The 18,345-nt window shown below is 43.3% G+C and overlaps 1 protein-coding gene across 8 annotated transcripts in view; it reads left to right on the top strand.

Annotated features, from left to right (window-relative positions):
* The window catches only part of NFATC2 (nuclear factor of activated T cells 2), a 142,733-nt gene that overhangs the window by 108,717 nt on the left and 15,671 nt on the right, over window positions 1-18,345 (top strand). The gene's annotated exons all lie outside the window — the stretch shown is intronic.

Genomic DNA, 18,345 nt, shown 5'->3' with positions numbered 1-18,345 from the left:
GGCCATGCTGCTTCTCAGAATTGGCTTGTTTAGTGAAATGAGTAAAATGTACATGACAACCATTTTCACCTGAATTAATTGCATTTGCCCATTTGCAGATTCTAGTGGAAGTCCTAAATGCTAAGAACCATGGGCCTTTTCCAAAGTTAGCATCCCAGAAATATTCTGGAGAATTTTTAGTGCAGTCCTGATTAAGGTCAGGGAATTGGCCAAAACGACCCAAATCACTCACTGTTCTTTGATTTAGTAAAGTGGCTTTATTTTCATTTCCCATCAGCTTGGAAGTCAGGGGATCTGAATTCTAGTCCTGGCACTATGGAGAATGAAAAGTGAATTCGCCCCTCTGTCTGAAATCTATCCTTTCACCTCTGATATCTGCGACTTGGTTTCTTTCTGTGAGTCCCTTCTTGGTCATCTTCTCCTTTACTTTTCCCTTTTAATAACCGACATCTTCCATCCTCTCCCCAGTCCTCCAGCCCCTGCAGTACATACCTCAGCATAGTCAATCTGCTACCCTGATGTGAAAGGGGAGAGGGAGCAAAAGGGAACTCCCCAGAACTTGGGCTTCTTCCTTGAGGTCAGGGGTCAGGGTGCCAGATGGGTTACCTTCTCATGCCCCATGACTTCCCATACTTAGATTGTAATTTCAAGACAAAACGTTGTATGTGAGTAGTAAAAATATCCCGAGACCTTGTCTTGGTATCTGAGCTAGGTTGGGACTTTGCCCAGAAAGTTAAAATTCCCTGTATAGAATGTTCCTAGCCAGAGATCAGGGCAGCTTCTTCCATGAAATGGGTTCATGGAAAAGAGCTGTTAGTAAGGAGAAGTTTCAATCCTTATGAGAACTGCAGTGCCCAGTGAGCACATTATGAGCAAGGAATGTGGCCGTTTGTTGTTGTATTGTACTCTCCCAAGCACTTAGTCTGTACTTTGCATACAGTAAGCGCTCAATAAATATAGTTGAATGAATTGGATCACTGGCTCAGGTAACTTCCCAACGACCACCTAACACAGCCTCAGTGAAAGAGTTGAAAACTCCCCTCTTTCTTTCTTTTTTTTTCCAAAACGCCTCACAGCTTCAGGGATGCAGTCTAGTTCCTTTCATCTGCCATTATCCTTTTTCTTTCTTCCTTCACTTTCCCCCTTTTCGTTCTAAATCCTTCAGAGCTGCAAGTAATATCTCAAGAGATCTGACTGACTGACAGTTCTAGAATGAGACCTGTTATTTATAGAAGGAGCATTCTCAGAACCTGCCTGAGCTTCTAGCCCCCACAGGCATAAGCCAGATTATATGGCTAACCAAACTGTAAGCGTAGATGATGTGGGTGTGTGGTTGTGTAGCACACACGTAGTCCATTTCAGAACTAAGCCCTTCGAACGATTGGCTCACCGACGGGTCCGTCTGTCGGTCGTATTTATTGAGTGCTTACTGTGTGCAGAGCACTGCACTGAATTCTTGGGAGAGTTCAGGGAAGGGCATGAAATAGCAAGTGTGGACATATTTTGTATATGCATATATATGTGTTTCTATAGGTCTTTTCCCACCTTAGGCTGTTTTCCCCAGCCCCCTGTAGACTGTAAGCTAATTGTGGGCAGCGAATGTGTCTGTTAGATTGTTCTAGTGTACTCTCCCAAGTGTTTAGTACAGTGATCTGCACATAGTAAGTGTTTAATAAATACGATTAATTGAATAAATACAATTGGTTGATTCTATTTATAAAAGGCCAGGGTATACAGAGATACTGTAACCTCATTATGGGCAGAGAATGTGTCTACCAACGCTTTAGATCCTCCCAGGTCATCCCGGACAATCCCCCATTGTGCTAATGATGATATTCATTAAGGATTTTTTTAAGCACTTCCTGTGTGCCAAACACACTTCTAAGCACTGAAATAGATACAGAACAATCAGGTCCGACGCAATCCCTCGTCCCACGTGGGACTCAAAGGCTAAGAGGAAGGGAAGATAGGTATTTTATCCCCATTTTATAGCTGAGGAAACAGGCCCAGAGAAGTGAAGTCACTTGCCCAAAGTCACACAGCAGGCCAGTTGCAGTGCCGGGATTAGGATCCAGGTCCCATGACTCCCATTTATATGCCCTAGCCACTAGGATACATTGATGCATGTCACTGCTATGTCCCCAGAGGTAACTTTCCAATCTATGGCAGCACACTGCGAAGATGGTGCATAGCATTTAAAGAAACTGCCATTGAAATATGGTAGGAGAAGGTTAAACTGTCATTTGCAGAGTCTTGGGAGAACTTCTCAATGGCATTTTCTCTCCTTTCCCGAGGAAGCATTTTGACTTCTAGAAACAAGTTCTTGAAGAGAGTTGGATCCTGATCAAGTGTGGAGGAGGGGATGGGTCCTTTGCGATACTAGAAAATCTTCATTGGCCACATTGAGGGAAAAGACCATCGTTCAGAGTAAATAGATCGAACAGGTCTTAAGTACTTTTGGCATAGTTGGAATGTTTCCCGTTTATACTCAGAATCAAAACTGTGATCCATTTCACGGAGGCCAAAGCTCTGAAGAACAGCATAGTTTTTTGTTTGCGTTTGGATTCTTGTCAGGTTGTTGACATATTGTTTGGTACTGGGTAAATCACTGGAAAATGGAGGTGACTAGATAAGGAGATCCAGTGAAGGTGGCTATGCCAATGGGAAAATGCTCTCTAAGCTCTGATAAGAATCTGGAAAAATCAGTCCTTCTGAGCTAATGAGGATTTGGCCTAAATGCTGAGGTTGAAGTTGAAGTGGCGAATCCAAGTGGAAAGACCACAGGTGTGGGAGTCAGTGGACGTGGATTCTAATCCCAGTTCTGCCACTTATCTGCTGTGTGACTTTGGGCACATCACAATTTCTCTGTGCCTAAGTTACCACATCTGTAAAATGGGGATTAAATCCTTCTCCCTCTGACTTAGACTGTGAGCCTGATTATCTGGTATCAGTTAGTGCAGTGCATGACACATTGTAAATACTTAACCAGTATCACAAAATAGAAAAGTCACTCTAACCCTGAATTTGAACCAAACCTCTTTTAGAGACTCTTTTTCAGCTTTCCATGTTTCCAAAGGCCCCAAAGCGCTCCATGGAGCAATATCTGCTGATGGCTTCTTTTCAGTTCCTTTGTACTGATCTGAGGGAATCATTGGAAGGAGACCTGAACCCCCATCTAAAGTAAGCTCTAGCCTCAGTACTCCTTCTTCACCCCTGGCCCCGGAACACTTTCTTCCCTCTTAAATAATAATAATAATAATTCTGGTATTCATTAAGCACTTACTATGGGCCAAGCACTGTTCTAAGCTCTGGGGTAGATGTAAGTTAATCAGTTTGGACACAATCCCTCTCTCATGTGAGGTTCACCGTCTAAGAGGGAGTAGGATTTAATCCCCATTTTATGGAGTAGAGTGTCCAATAGAGTGTTCTGCACTCAGGAAACTCTCAGTAAATGCCACTGATTGATTAATTGGTTTTAAGAACTTATTAGGTGCCAAGCACTGTACTATTATTAGCTGGTTAGACACAATGCCTGAAACACATGGAGCTCAGTCTAAGGGGGAGGAAGCACAGACATCTTAGGCCGTTTTTATAGATGAAGAAACTGAGGCCCAGAGAAGTGAAAGGTCTTGCCCAAGGTCCTTGACTCCCAGGCCCATGCTCTCTCCACTATCATTCAGTCAGAGTATTTATAGAGCGCTTACTGTGTGCAGGGCACTATACTAAGAATTTAGGAAAGTACCGTACAACTGAGTTCGTAGAGGCGATCCCTGCCCATGAGGAGCTTACAGTCTACGGGCCAGTAGGCCATGCTGCCTAAAGGCCGACGTTCCGGTTAGCTGGGGAGTCCCTGACTATGGCATCCGGACAGAAATGCTTTTGGCTGGGGAGCGGATCAGGAAATTAATTTTCTTTTCTTCAGAAACAGCGCCTGCCATAGCACCCGGCTAGATCAAATTTGTTATGAGAGCAAAACAAGTTCTATGGAAACCATTGTGAAAGGCTGGAGCTGGAGCGACCCAGGAGAGTTGGGGAAAGCCGTTTCTCCTTTTTTGTTGTTGTTGTTTGTAGCGCTTGGCGTGAGCTCACTTTGGCGAAGAAGCTCCAATTTTGCGGGGGACCCAAGAGAACACTCCTCCTTTTCCATACCAGAAATCCAGCCAAGCTGGCACAAATGGTCTTCTCTTTCCAGCTGCTCCCTTCCAAACACACTGCTCCTCCTAAAGATAGTCTTTACAGTGGCCAGGGCTGGTGGAAAACATGAAGCACGAAAGGATTAGTACAGGAATTCATCTGGGCTGACGGACTGGGTTTCCCTCTATAAACAGCCATAGTGTTTTCAACTTCTGGACCTAGCAGCAAGCTCACCTCCCCCTCTTTACGAACCCCTAAGCCAGCCTGGATTTCAGCTGTGGTAACGGACTCTGTTTCTGAGGGTGGAAAAGAGAAATCAACCCAGTGCTTTTTAAGCTGCCTATATTCTGAGAAATTCACTGGAGAATCATTTGAAATTCAGTCCCTTTCCCCCCTGTGGAAAGGGGACTTGGGTTTCCTCTAACCACTGGTTTTGCTACAAGGCATGTTTAAAGGAATTGATCTAATGGTTTTCTTCCTATAAATCTCAGTACTGAAGTCCCTCTTCAGATAGTGTCCAAGCTACGGACTCAAAATCATAGGTGCCAAATTGCACATCCTTTTCCTTATAATTTGCCTGGTCTTCATTTAGGGCCAGAATGCTTTGAAATTCCTGCCTTCCCCCTTTTCCTTGGAAATTCCTCCATCCCTCCACTTTCCAATCCTCACTCTTTTCCTCTCAGTGCTTTTTTAATTTCAGTGGTCCCTAAAGCCTGGTAAAGCTATTGGCTTTGGGAATTCTAACAATATTTACTGGAGTCTGCACAAGCGAAGTTATAACTTGGGTGCTGGTTTAAGCCACCGAGCTCAGGACTGTGATACTAACAAGCACTACATTAAATGGGGATTTCTTTTTTAGTGTTTCTTCCCATCTGTTTCTTCATAACCTTCCACACGAATCTTTCATCTGCCAATTTTAAGGTTCACATTCAGACAGAATGAGTCAAAATTAATTAAAAGCATCCAAGATATTAGCAATTGTTTCATACTTGAACTTAAATTTGCACTACTGTATTTGAGGTCATAGGGGTTTCCCAAGAGGCGGTGACATTTTGGAAACATTGTGTTATATGCGTAGCATAGTGGAAAGACTCAGGAGACCTGAGTTCCATTCCTTGCTCCAATCACTTGCCATTGATCACTGTGTGATTTTGGACATGTCACTTGTCTTTTCTGTTCCTCAGTTTCCTTGTCTGCAAAATGGGGATAAAATACCAGTTCTCCTTCAACTATGACACCTGAGAGACTGAAACTGTCTGATATAATTATCTTATATCTACCCCAGTCTTTAGTAGTTAAGCACACAGTAAAATGAGAAGCAGTATGGCTTAGTGGAGAGAGTTCTAATCCCGACTCTGCTGTGTGACCTTGGACAAGTCACTTCATTTCTTTGTGCCTCAGTTCCCTCATCTGTAAAAATGGGGATTGAAACTGAGAACACCACGTGGGATAGGGATTCTTTCCAACCCAATAGGCTTGTACCCACCCCAGTGCTTAGTACAGTGCCTGGCAACATAGTAAGCGCTTAACAAATGCCATAATAATAATAGCCTGGTGTAGGCTGAATTGTACTTTCCAAGCACTTAGTACAGTGCTCTGCACACAGGAAGCGCTCAAATACAATTGAATGAATGAATAATTATAATACAAAATAAATGCCACCAGCGTGGCTCAGTGGAAAGAGCATGGGTTTAGGAGTCCCTCAGCACTGTACTCGTCTGCTCAACTGTATATATTTTCATTACCCTATTTATTTTGTTAATGAATTGTACATCGCCTTGATTCTATTTAGTTGCCATTGTTTTTACGAGATGTTCTTCCCCTTGACTCTATTTATTGCCATTGTTCTTGTCTGTCTGTCTCTCCCGATTAGTCTGTAAGCCCGTCAAACGGCAGGGACTGTCTCTATCTGTTGCCGACTTGTTCATTCCAAGCACTTAGTACAGTGCTCTGCACATAGTAAGCACTCAATAAATACTATTGAATGAATGAATGAGTCAGAGGTCACAGGTTCTAATCCAGTCTCTGCCACCTGTCAGCTGTGTGAGTTTGGGCAAGTCACTTAACTTCTCGGTGCCTCAGTTACCTCATCTGTGAAAGGGGGATTAAGACTGTGAGCTCCACGTGGGACAACCTGATTACCCTGTATCTACCCCAGTGCTTAGAACAGTGCTCGGCACATAGTAAGTGCTTAACAAATACCAACATTATTATTAGTAGTAGTAGTATTCGGTGCCACCATCCAGCTTCTTCAAATTTTATACTTGGAGACTTCAAGGCTTAATGGACCACTGGTTTCCAGTCAGTATCTAGTTGTGTCAGAGGACCTAGACTCTAAACTGTAAGCTCACTGTGGGCAGGAAAAGTACCTACCAACTCTGTTGTATCGTACTCTCCCAAGTGCTTAATACAGTGCTCTGCACAGAGTAAGTACTCAATAAATACCATTGATTGATTGACTGACTGGCCCATTTTGGAGTTGCCTGTTTTGGGGTTTTTTTTTTTTACACTTGAGCACCAATTCCTGGATTGCTTTCCTAATCCTGCTTACATTTGCCTGATTCATAATTACACATTCATGCACAATGCAAATCCCTCCACTTTATTGAGTTCGTCCATTTATTTATAAGAGGAGATAACAGTGGTTCTTTACTCATGATTGGGGATCTGAAAGTTCTTTGTAGATTACTGGGGATGGAGCACTATGAAACATTTAAATAAAATGCATTTGGTTAAAGGCACAGAGAGTACTACATGCAAATTCTAAACATTCTTACTGTACCCTGTAAGCACTTGATATTCACCCCACCCTCAGCTCAACAGCACTTGGGTGCAAATCAAAGTGCAAGGGAGACACAGAAGGGAGTGGGAGAAAAGGAAATGAGGGCTAGGGTGGGGACAGGGGGTATCTTGCCTCACGGCGGACCACCAGCGAACCCGAGTTCATCAGAAAAGTTCAAGAATAAAAGCATCCCGGCACCTCACTGTCTTCTTCAATCAACTGATGGTAGTTATCAAGCATTACTGTGTGCAGAGCCCTGTACTCAGAGCAACAGCTGGTTGCAGATGGCTTGACACGGCCTGGCAAATTCACTCTCACGATTCAGCGCTCTCTAAGGCCGCGTAGCCTGAGGGGCTAGAAAGTAAAGACGAGAGGTTACTGATTGATGCTGCCAGTTAAGAAGCAGCAGTAGCTTTGAAAATTAAATAATTTGCTCCAGGTGTCTCAATCTGCCAGCACCTGATTCCAGTTTCTACTTATCCGAATGAGTAGGATGCAGTGTCAGCAGTATTTATTCAATGTCTACGGGTGTAGGCCACTGTACTGTAGGTATTTGAGTGGTATATTCTAGTTCACAAATGCTGAGAGCTATGGGAAGCCCACTGGTGGAATCTGACTGAAGTGACCTCATGTTTTAACCCAGGTTTTGGCTACTCTTCCTGGTTCACAAGTTTCCTAATCCAGCACGACATGGGCATTGAATTGTCTTGGGGTTGTATCTTGTAGTGATTTAAAATTGTGAGGTTTATATTATCATTTCCCTCTGGAATTGACTCTTCCTTAGCACAGGCTGAGGGGCACTTTTGCCTAGGACCATTGGTGTTTTGTGGAGGTGTGTGGAGTTGGTACTGAAGTTATCAAAATGGCACCCAAATTTCATATTGACAGTGACAGCCATTTTTGTTGTAGGAACATGAATCTGTGTGTCATGCCTTTGATTTCTCTACTTCCTTGCCACTGGTCTCAGTAATAAAAAAAAAAAGACAGGTCATTTAAGTCCAGATGCTACAACTGTCAGCTTCTTTTGGCTGCACAGAGTCACAAATGTGTATGTTTTGTGGAGCACCACTGGAGTCTGCATCCAGCTGCTACCAAATTCCTTGGGACTAGTTGCTTCTACAGCCAAGACCTTGGGATCCCACAAATCTAGGAAAAACAGGTTCAAATTTCTAGTGGTCTTGGGTGATTTAAAATTTTTTCCTCTTCTCCAGTGAGATACTGCCAAAACAAACAAGCAGGAGAGCCATCAGCTAACCTTGGAGAATCATGGATTTTTGTGCCTCTATCCCAAATCCCATAGCACAGCCATACACAGAGCAGGTTTGATGCCCCAGGGTACATCCTTTGGCCATGGTATCGTTTGTCCAGTTATGGTCCTGGGTCACGATGCAACAAATCCTTCATCTTCTAGGGAATTCCTGAACTGTTTGCCTTTAAAAATATGATACTGGCTCCCCAGTTCAGGTGCTCTGTCTTATCCTTTTCTTCCCCAGAGCTAGTGTTGCTTGCCACAAACCTCTATGGAGAAACAAAGCCAACCCATTGGGGAACAGCTCTCTTGCTCTCGGAGGGCCAGTCCTTCATAGGCTGTGACCTTGATAGAAGTAGTTAGGTAGAACTACATCCTTTTCAGTCAGAGGCCCACTGTGGAACACCAGATCTACCAGGCTAGGGGAGAAATTGCTTTGAGCACATTTCTTTGATAAAATAATACCTTTTTACACACGGTGCTTTTATATTTCCAAAGTGCTTTGAGATAGGTATTATTCTCCTCATTTTAAAATTAAGGAAACTGAGGCCCAGAGAGGTTATGCGACTTGTCCTAGGTCAGACAGTAGACCAGGGGCAGAGATGGGACTAGAACCCTGGTCTCTTGGCACTTCCCACTTCCTCATCGAGATGATATTCCAAAGGTGTGACTCTTTGGACTAAGTTTCTGGTTGTATTCAGGCGATGTTGTTAGTGTTTCACATGAAAATACTCCACCGAATTTGGTGAGAGTTACTGATGTTGGGTTGGAACTAGCCACTTGGAGCAAGACCACAATGTTTGACCAGCAAGGGAAGCTGTGGGTTACTGCTTAGGCTTCTTGCCTTACCGCCAGCTGGGACTTTTAAAAGCCCATAGAGACCGCCGCACGTTATTGCTCTCGGATGCTGAAATGCGATATGTGAAGCCTACTAAGTAGGATGAAGTTAAGCAGTGGGGCCTAATGGAAAGGGCATGGGCTTGGGAGTTGGAGGACCCGGGTTCTAATCCCAGCTCCACTACTCGTCTGCTGTGTGACCTTAGGCAAGTCACTTAACTTCTCTGGGCCTCAGTTCCCTCATCTGCAAAATGGGGATTCAATACCCTTGCTCCCTCCTACTTAGACTCTGAACCCCATATGGGACCTGATTATCTTATATCTTCCCCAGTGCTTAGTATAGTGCTTGGCACAAAGTAAGCGCTTAACAAATACTATTTTTATCATTATTACTATTATTATTCCTACAGTCAGAGAGTTTTTACCTCACTGAGGCCACACCCAGTGCCAAACTGCAACTCATAACTGTGATTTCCCTTTAGTTCTGCAGCTACCTCTCTGCAAAGAGTCCCTGAGTTTTGAGAGACAGAGAGACAGAGACAGCTGAGGCCTTTCTATAGAGTGGAGCCACACTGGGGACAGTGGCAGGATTCCCAGATTGGCATCATGCCTTGGACTCAGCTCTTCTGGAAGGACAGCTGCTGAGGCTTTTAGGGCAGGGAGTAGGGAAGTGGAACTTCCACTGAACCCATCCGATCTAAGTGACCCTGGGGCAAATGTGACTCCCGCAGCGGAGGGGAGGAGAAAGGGGTAGCTCTCTGAATAATAGGGGCCAGACCCTCTGTTGAAAAAATAATTTGAATTAGATATCAGAGTGGTACCATCATTTAGCTAAGTCTTCTTTCAGCTCTGTCACTTCGGGGAGAGAAAAGTCCATCTTCTAAGTCTGGATTTCACACCGTCCCCAACATTAAAATACCTCTTCTCCTTCTCCTTTGAAATGGGATCTCCACAGAGGACAGGGACTGTGCCCAGTCCGATTATCCTGTATCTACCTCAATGCTTAGCACATTGCTGCATAGTAAACCCTTGGTAAATGTGACTATTATTATTATTTTGGTCCGAATCTGACTCACTCTGTCAATTAGCACCTTTACCTCATGCAGAAGCTTTGCAACTACTGATATTTACTCATCCTGAAAGTTGTTGGCCATCTGGGATGTTAAGTGTACTTTTTCTTGTAACCTCAGACTCCTTGCTGGTAAAATGGCTGAGACCTCTGCTAGATTTTATGCAAGTACAGTTCCTCTGCCGGTTTCCTGCAGCCTTTCATTTTTCATCTGTGTTTGGTGAAATGTAGTGACATTTAGCAGAACAAGGGTACTGAATGCATCCGGAGGCAGCAGCATGAAGGGAGTCCTGCTAGGTAGAGTGTGAGAATCATAGATGATGAATTTAACATATCCAAGCCTCCATGTCAGTGAAAGTGCCCCCTTGGGCTGTACCGGGAGTGGTGAACGTGTCTGACCAAAGAGCCACCAAGGCAGTCTGTCGAGGTGGACAGGCTCAGTGGGAATAATGAATATAGGCGGCTAGCATGTGCGGCGAGGACCGCGGCAGCTACCAAAGTGGTTACCCTGGCGACCGCCAGCTGCATCAGCATTTTGGGGCGGTCACTTGGGGTTTTGTGCACTTGGCAATGTGCTGTATCCCCTCCAGTCAATCGGTGGTATTTATTGAGCACTTACTGTGTGCTTACGAAGCACTTGGGAGAGTTCGGTACCACAGTGTTGGGTGACACGGTCTCTGACCACAATGAGCTCCACTCCCAAGCCCACCTGCTGGCTTCTTGAATTCATTGCCCCAAAGGGAACGTGATTGATGAACTAAGAGAATTTGAGGAGCATTGCACGGAACACTTACACCGTAATAGCTTGTGCAGGTTCTTGACCCCAGAGTTTTGGTGACTTGAGGCTCATCATCAGTGGCAGAAGAGTCATCGCCCTCGTCAGCCAAGGGACCTCCTTCTTCATATCAAACAGTTATTCTCCCCACCTTCAAAACCTTATGGAAGGTACATCACTTCCAAGAGGCCTTCCCTGACTGAGCCCTCATTTCCTCTTATCCCATTCCCTACTGTGTCGCCCTCACACTTGAATTTGCTTCCTTTTTTCACCTGTCCCTCAGTCCCACAGCACTTATGTACATATCTGTAATTTATTTATATTAAGGCCTGTTTCCCCCTCTAGAGTGTAAGCTCTTTGTGGGCAGGAATGTGCCTACCGACTCTGTTATATTGGCAGTTTGCCAAGTACTTAGTACAGTGCTCTGCACACAGTAAGCGCTCAATAAATGCGATTGATGGATTGATTGGATCGGACCCGATTCTCACCAAGAAAGGAGGCTAGTTTGCCCATTTTGAAACCTGAGTGTTTCCCAGATGTTATGGATTTTTTTTTCTTCCCAAAGCTAATGATGAGCATTTAGGACTTGTTACAACAAAGTCGAGCAGGGCAAAATATCATTAAGTTCAAGAAGGCTTAAGAGACTCACGGATGCTAAATGGATGGGAGGTTATTGGAGAGAAAATTAGCATTATTAGAACAGTTAAGCTGGAAGTAAAAGTTAAGTGTTTAGAAGGTTTATCACCACAGTTTTTTATTTAATATTTTAGCACCATACTGAGCATTGGAAAACAATTCAAAGAAAATGCACCTATACAGTCCTTGCCTTTGAGGAGCTCACAAACTAAAATGGGGGTAAACAATGTACTTAGAGAAATCTTGGTCTTCAAAAAATTTCCTGGAGGGGTGTGTATGCTGAGCCAGGAGGATGGATATCCAAAAGAGCAGCATCTGCAAAGTACCTTTGTTGCTAAAGGCAGAGATGGAGATGGACTAGGCTTTCAGCTCCTTGACACAGGGATTGTGTCTACTTTTACTTTCCTAAGCACTTAGTAAGGTGCTCTGCACACATTAAGCACTTAATAAATGTACCTGACTACTCTCTCAAGTGGTCAATAAATGCCATTAATTGATTCATTGGATGGAATTTCAGTCTGATCCAGCGTGGATGGCTTACAGTTTTATGTTTTGATGTTTCCAGCAAAATGGGGCTTGGTTTTCCTGAATGTCATTTAATTGAAAGGCAGCTTAGATTATTTTCAGGCCAAATGCAACCCTGCTCATTGGTGAGAGAAGAAATCGGTTGTAGGGTGCTGTGACCTAGGAAATGGGGTGGTTGGAAATTTGGAAATAGTGCACGGATAATTTGTTTATGCGAGTGTGTCTCGGGGTTTTGAAGGGTGTGTCTGGCCCTGGCTTTGGAAGGCAGAAATTTTTGGGGTGCGCATGAGATGCATGAAAGAGAATTTAAAGCTATTCGACATGAAGATGTGTGCTAATTATAGTGACGCTTTAACTCACAGGGTTTGGGGGCCTCACAAATCTCCACCCAAAAGAGTAAGACGGCAGCCAGCCCCTCCCTCTACTTGTTACCTTAAGCTGCGAGGTTGTTTAGCAGAAATCCAACTGTCATATTTCTATACTGGTTTATCTTTCTGTCAATCTCTTCCCTCAGAAGGCCCCTAAATACAATCTATAGTGCAAAAGTTGTGCGTGTACTCTGCCCTTGAGGTAGTGCGTGCTAGATAAATGTACTCACTGAGATTTATGCCAATCTATCTGCAAACTCTTTCATGCTGAAAAAGTCTCTGGGTTCAGTAAGATGAATTCTCTTGTCCGATTGCTTTGGCATTCATGTTCTCCATTCTGGAAGCATGGCCGAGGACCACAATAATATCGATATCTCTCCCAACCCTTTCCTCGTGCATTCTTTACTCTGATAGCAACCAAGTCTTTAGGAATCTCTGAAAAGTACTACATATTCCTTATTGGAGTTCTTCCAGGAGCTAACTTTCCCTGGCCCATCTTTTGGGAGTCATTCCTGTGAGTAGAAATGATAGAAATGTGATTGGGGAGCCATGGCAAAGCATACGTTTCCTGACTCTCATCCAGCATAAAATGGCTGAAACAGGAAGATCGGCTCATCGTTAAGAACGTATTTATGCTAATGATTTCTTTTGTGACAGAAGGGAGCAGCACTTATGAATTTTAAGGTTTTTTAATGGTATTTGTTAAGCGCTTATTTTGTGCCAGGCACTGTTCTAAGTGCTGGGGTAGATACAAGCCAATCAGGTTGGACACAGTCCCTGTCCCACATGGGCTCACGGTCTTACTCCCCATTTTACAGATGAGGTAACTGAGACACAGAGAAGCAAAGTGACTTGCCCGAAGTCACGCAGCAGGCATGTTGTCCTCAGTCATCAGCAGGATGCCTGTTACACTTCTATCCTAGGTCAAAATCAGTTCCAACAAAACGTGCCCCTTTCTCTTGCCATTTTATAATTTGATTTTAAAATGCCCAATTTGGGGCTTCTCTCACCTCATAGCAGAGAGTTTAAACAAGACACATGATGAAATTGCAGAATGACAAGTGAGCAGCACACTGTGGTTTGTTTGGAGTGCTTTTCTGCCTGGTGTTGCTATTTTAGTTGCTATTTTAGAGGCATTGTGGTTACCATAATCTTGCTTGCTGCTTGATAGACGAGGTGAAGCTTTAACTGTATGTAGCAAAATGAACTTCTGCTGGGTTGAATATAAAAAAGCAGATTTAAATATTGTCCAGCCAACCTTGTTTAATGATTTAATAGCTGAGGCTCAAGCTGTTTTTGTTTTTTTCACATGATGAAAAGATGCATTTATAATATCCTTTCAAGTAATCTTGCTTGCTCATTCCATTAATATAAACATGGCATTGTTGAACTACGTAGCTAGTATGGCCTGAAAAGATATTTTCTTATTTGCACAAGGGCGTGTAGGGTTCGGGCAGGGAAAGCAATATTACCTTTGCAGTATTTCACTTAGCATGGATCTGCACATACAGCTATCTCGATATTTGAGCTCTAAAACATAGATATGGTTTAAATCTTCTCTGTAATTTAGAATATAAAACAACTTGAAATTATCTGGATAATTTGCCCATGTGGGCGTAATCTACTTTCATCATCTTTTAAACTAAAATTGAACTCCAATAAAGTCCTGTCTCATTCATATATACTCTATGAGACCATCAAGATAACCCCATTTCTTTGACATTACATTATAAAGCTAGTGAAGTGTATCCCCCAAATGTCCTGAGGACAGCTAATTCCTAATTAGACAAGGTTGCAGTTAAGTGTCTGTTGCCATTATCCACTTTTAAGGGTTCCAAAACTCTGCACATTTTTATCTCCCTCCACCTGCCTCAAATCGTCTTAACTCTACTATATGAACAAAATATTAATAATGTCCAGTCATTAAGTGGTAACAACTTGGATGCCAGTTCATAAATGGTGCGACCGATTGCATAATTTATATTCTGGAGACACAAATAGTTGCCTCAGTTTTCTATCATATGTACAAAAACGATCAGTTGATTCCTACACCAGTGTCTTTAAAAGAAAACATATAAACCCAATTCTGTAAAACATGGAAGTGGCAAACTCACAGCATCTGAGACACGTGCATCTAAACCATTTCTTCTGACACCACAGTTTCTCACATCCAAACAGACTTGCACTGTTGGACGAGAGGTCCCTAAATCCTCAACAGTGTTCCAGTCCAAGCACATAATGAAGATGTGTATCCTGCCATTCGAAACCCAAGTTTGCATGAGCAAGCCATAACAAGTGCAAATAATCAATTTGTATTTATTGAGCACTTACTCTGTGCAGAGCTCTGTACTAAGTGCTTGGGAGAGTACTACACAACAGTATAACAGAAACATTCCCTGCCCACATGACCTTACAGTTTACAGAAGGATGAGGACATTCATGCTCTTTGGACATTTAGAACAGCAGCATAGATTTTAATTTCTTCTGCTTGTTTATGTTTGGACTTATAGCTTACCAGCTAGATTGCATTTTTTTGATCGCCAGTCCAGAAACTGAGAGTTTCTCGTCCTGGGGCTCTGTGGAATTTTCAGTGAATTGGAGTGGTACAACTTCACAAGTGACTGGCAACCCATCCAGTGATATTCATGATGTTTCTCTGAATGCAGCTTACCAGTGTCGGGAAGCAAAAAATGTGTCTCACCCCAACACTTTCTTACCTGTTAGTTGACTCAAATTCTTCCTTTGGCTCTCCCGTGTATGTATGAGTCTATCTTTGAATCTCTTGATGAGAAAAGAACGATAAAAGAGCCAAGCCCAAAGGTTGAGCAGGAAGTTGGGCTTCAGAACTGAGACTGTATGCAAATCAGTAAACTTTTTTAGGCAGTTCCTCAGGAGGTGGAGAGAGAGCAATGCCTAGCAGAAGCCACTACTGTGCAGAGCAGAGGTGGGGCGTGCTAGATGGGTAGGCCACTTGTTAAACACTAACATAGGCCTCCCCGTTTGAGGTTGGTGAACATACTTAGAAGTGGCATGAAAGGAAACTGAGTCTGAAAACTATTTGAAGTAATTTTGAATGGATCCTTCTGAAGCCACGGGGAGGTGGCATTTCATTCCTTTTCTGTTGTTGCCATTACTTAAAATCTAACTAAAACGTTTTTGTCCTCACCTTGTGTAATTTCAGAGCATTTGCAAATCCAGGCCAGAAAACTGAGCTTCTCTTCCCAGGAATTGAAGTCAGTTAATCAGTTAAGAAAACATTGAGTGTTAACTGGGAGGAAAGTGCTCTGATCACTTAAAAATGTAATGACTTTACTAAATAGTCCCAGGCTCCAGGGTGACTTATTACTGATTTACTATTTGGGTAAGAAGCAAGAATAAGCCACGTAAAGTGCAATTTTTAGAAGCTGCAGGTTAGGCTATGGACACCAAATGCAGACTTACATCAAGAAGCCATTTTTGCTGCAGGACTTATTCTGATTAGTTGAATGGAAATAAATCACTTATATATTACCTTCTTGCAAATATTCCCCCTAGCATTACTCAGAGAAAGATGCTATCTTTGGATACGAATGACTTTTTCATTCCTTCATTCACTCTTCTTTATTGAGTGCTTACTGTGTGCAAAGCACTGTACTAAGCACTTGGGAGAGTGCAATATAATGATAAACAGACACATTCCTTGCTCACAACGAGCTTAGAGTCTAGAGACGAGAATTTTCTCTTTCTGTCCTCTAGATTATGAACTCATATTGTATTTTCCCAAATGCTTAGTACAGTGCTCTGCACAGAGTAAGCACTCAAGAAATATCATTGATTGATTGATTTCTAGTCACCCTAATTGTGGATGGTGCTTCTTATCAGATGACTTCAAAGCAACCAAGAGACTCCCCAGGAAGGTATTGGAATAATACTAATAAGTGGACAAAACCTGGAGAAATAATTATCCACCTATAAAAAGCAAATATGCTTTGGACAGAGACATTTTCCTTTGAAAATATCATTTTGGCCTGCCTCATTTCCACCAGGGGCGAACCTATTGCCGTGGGCCAACCTCACAAGAGCCGTTCCAAAGCGGGGTAGGCCAAACTAGTAGTTGGGAGGAAAACCATTTTAGATGGCCAGGGCATTTCCCCCCTATTAACACCCTCTGTTTTCTTAACCAGTTCACTGACAAATTCCTGAGAAGGTAGGGCCGGTTTCCTGGACTCGATTTTTCAAGTGCGCTGAAACGGCAACACCCAGGCATCTCAGAGGAGTCCTGATGGGCTTTCCTAGGCCAGACTGCCAGACCATTTTCAGGCTTTTCGACTTTCCGACTGTGGCTCCCATTTTCACATTCGATCGTATTCATTGAGCGCTTACCGTCTGCGGAGCCCTGTATTAAGCATTTGGGAGAGTACAGTACAACAATAAACAGGCACATTCCCTCCCACAACGTGCTTACAGTCTACAGATGAGGACATTCTTGCTGTTTTGACATTTGGAACAGTAGCACTGATTTGAATTTCTTCTGCTTGTTTACATTTGGACTTAAAGCTATCCGCCTAGATTGCATTTTCTTGATCTCCAGTCAAGAAACCAAGAGTTTCTCTTACTAGAGTACTCTGGAACTTTCAGTCAACCGGAATGGTAGAACTTGATTTGGGGACCCATCTAATGACCTTGAAGAGCTTCAGGGAGCCCCATTTATCCAAACAGGCTGGTGGGTTGAGACTGGTTGTGGCAAATAAAGAAATGCAGCACCACCACTGTCCTTGGGCTTAACTTTTGGTCAACTGAGCCAATCAGAACCTTGAACGTGGAAGTAATCTCGTAGCAAAAATATCGCCTCCTTCAGTTGAACCTAGGTTTCTAAGCCATAGTGTGCTCATTTGCTCCTCCAAGACTCTAATTGCCAAGCCCCTTCTCATTACCTTGACAGGGAAGCGCCTTAAGTTTGTGCCATTACACAACATGCAGAACCAGTTAACATTTGAGTTTTGGGGTTTTTTTTCTCATGCTGATAGGTCCAGTGAGTCAATTACCATGAATAGAACCCAGGAGCCAGGGATCCCAGGCCTGGCTCTAATCTCTATCCACAGCCTCTCTCACTAACATTTATCATGTTTGACTTTTCCCTTTGTTGTGGATTTTTCTTGTTCTGGAAGTGATAGCTAGGGAGATTTATGAGGCATTAAGATATTTAATGCAGTCGATCAAAAAAGCTTCCTACATTTTTCGATGATTTTTGTTTTACAAATCTGTATCTCAGTGTTAACGAGATAACTTGGCCTTAGGGGCTGTTTCAGATGAATAACATCTACCCACAGGAAGGGCACTGACATATTTCCATAAACATTGGTTTTCCCCAGGGCTTGAAACAATCCTGCTTCAGATGGGCAATATCTTTTAAAACCCTTACAGTATCTTCCTGGCTGCTGTGCTTTATTCTAAAATGCTTTGTCGTCATCCCAGATAAAAAGCTACTGTTCTTGTATATATGCTCCACACATTGAGTCCATTTTCATCAGAGCCTGTGCCCCACCCCCTCCCCACTTCCTCCATAGCCCCCCCACCCCTTTTTCTGATACCCAATCTGAGTAAGGTGACCAAATGTCTCGATTTGGACGGGTCAACCTTAAAATTTGGGGGTTTGGGTCACTGCCCACTTTAGGGAAACTGGTCCATTTTGATGCCACCTGAGATGATCCCCCTCCCAGCCTATGAGAGTTCCTTCCCTGTGCGTATGAAGGAGAGGATGGGAAGTATGGAAGAGAGAAGGTTAGAAAGCGAGTGCCCTACAATACCTGAGCCCAGGCAAAAGGGCCACATGAGAAGTCAATAAACTGAACCCCAAGAGGTTCAAGTAGGAGAGCTACTGGGGCAGTTCTGTGAGCAGGGCGACTCTGGTTCCAGCTTAGAAATCAGATAGCAACTCTGCAAACCAAGCCTCTATCCCTAACTCTGCTGCCCAGATCTCTTAAGGTTCTG

This window comes from Ornithorhynchus anatinus, chromosome 8 (assembly GCF_004115215.2).
Source record: "Ornithorhynchus anatinus isolate Pmale09 chromosome 8, mOrnAna1.pri.v4, whole genome shotgun sequence".
In the NCBI taxonomy this organism is placed as follows: domain Eukaryota; kingdom Metazoa; phylum Chordata; class Mammalia; order Monotremata; family Ornithorhynchidae; genus Ornithorhynchus; species Ornithorhynchus anatinus.
The sequence above is the reverse complement of the archived record's forward strand: the minus strand, read 5'-3'. Positions and strand labels throughout refer to the sequence as shown.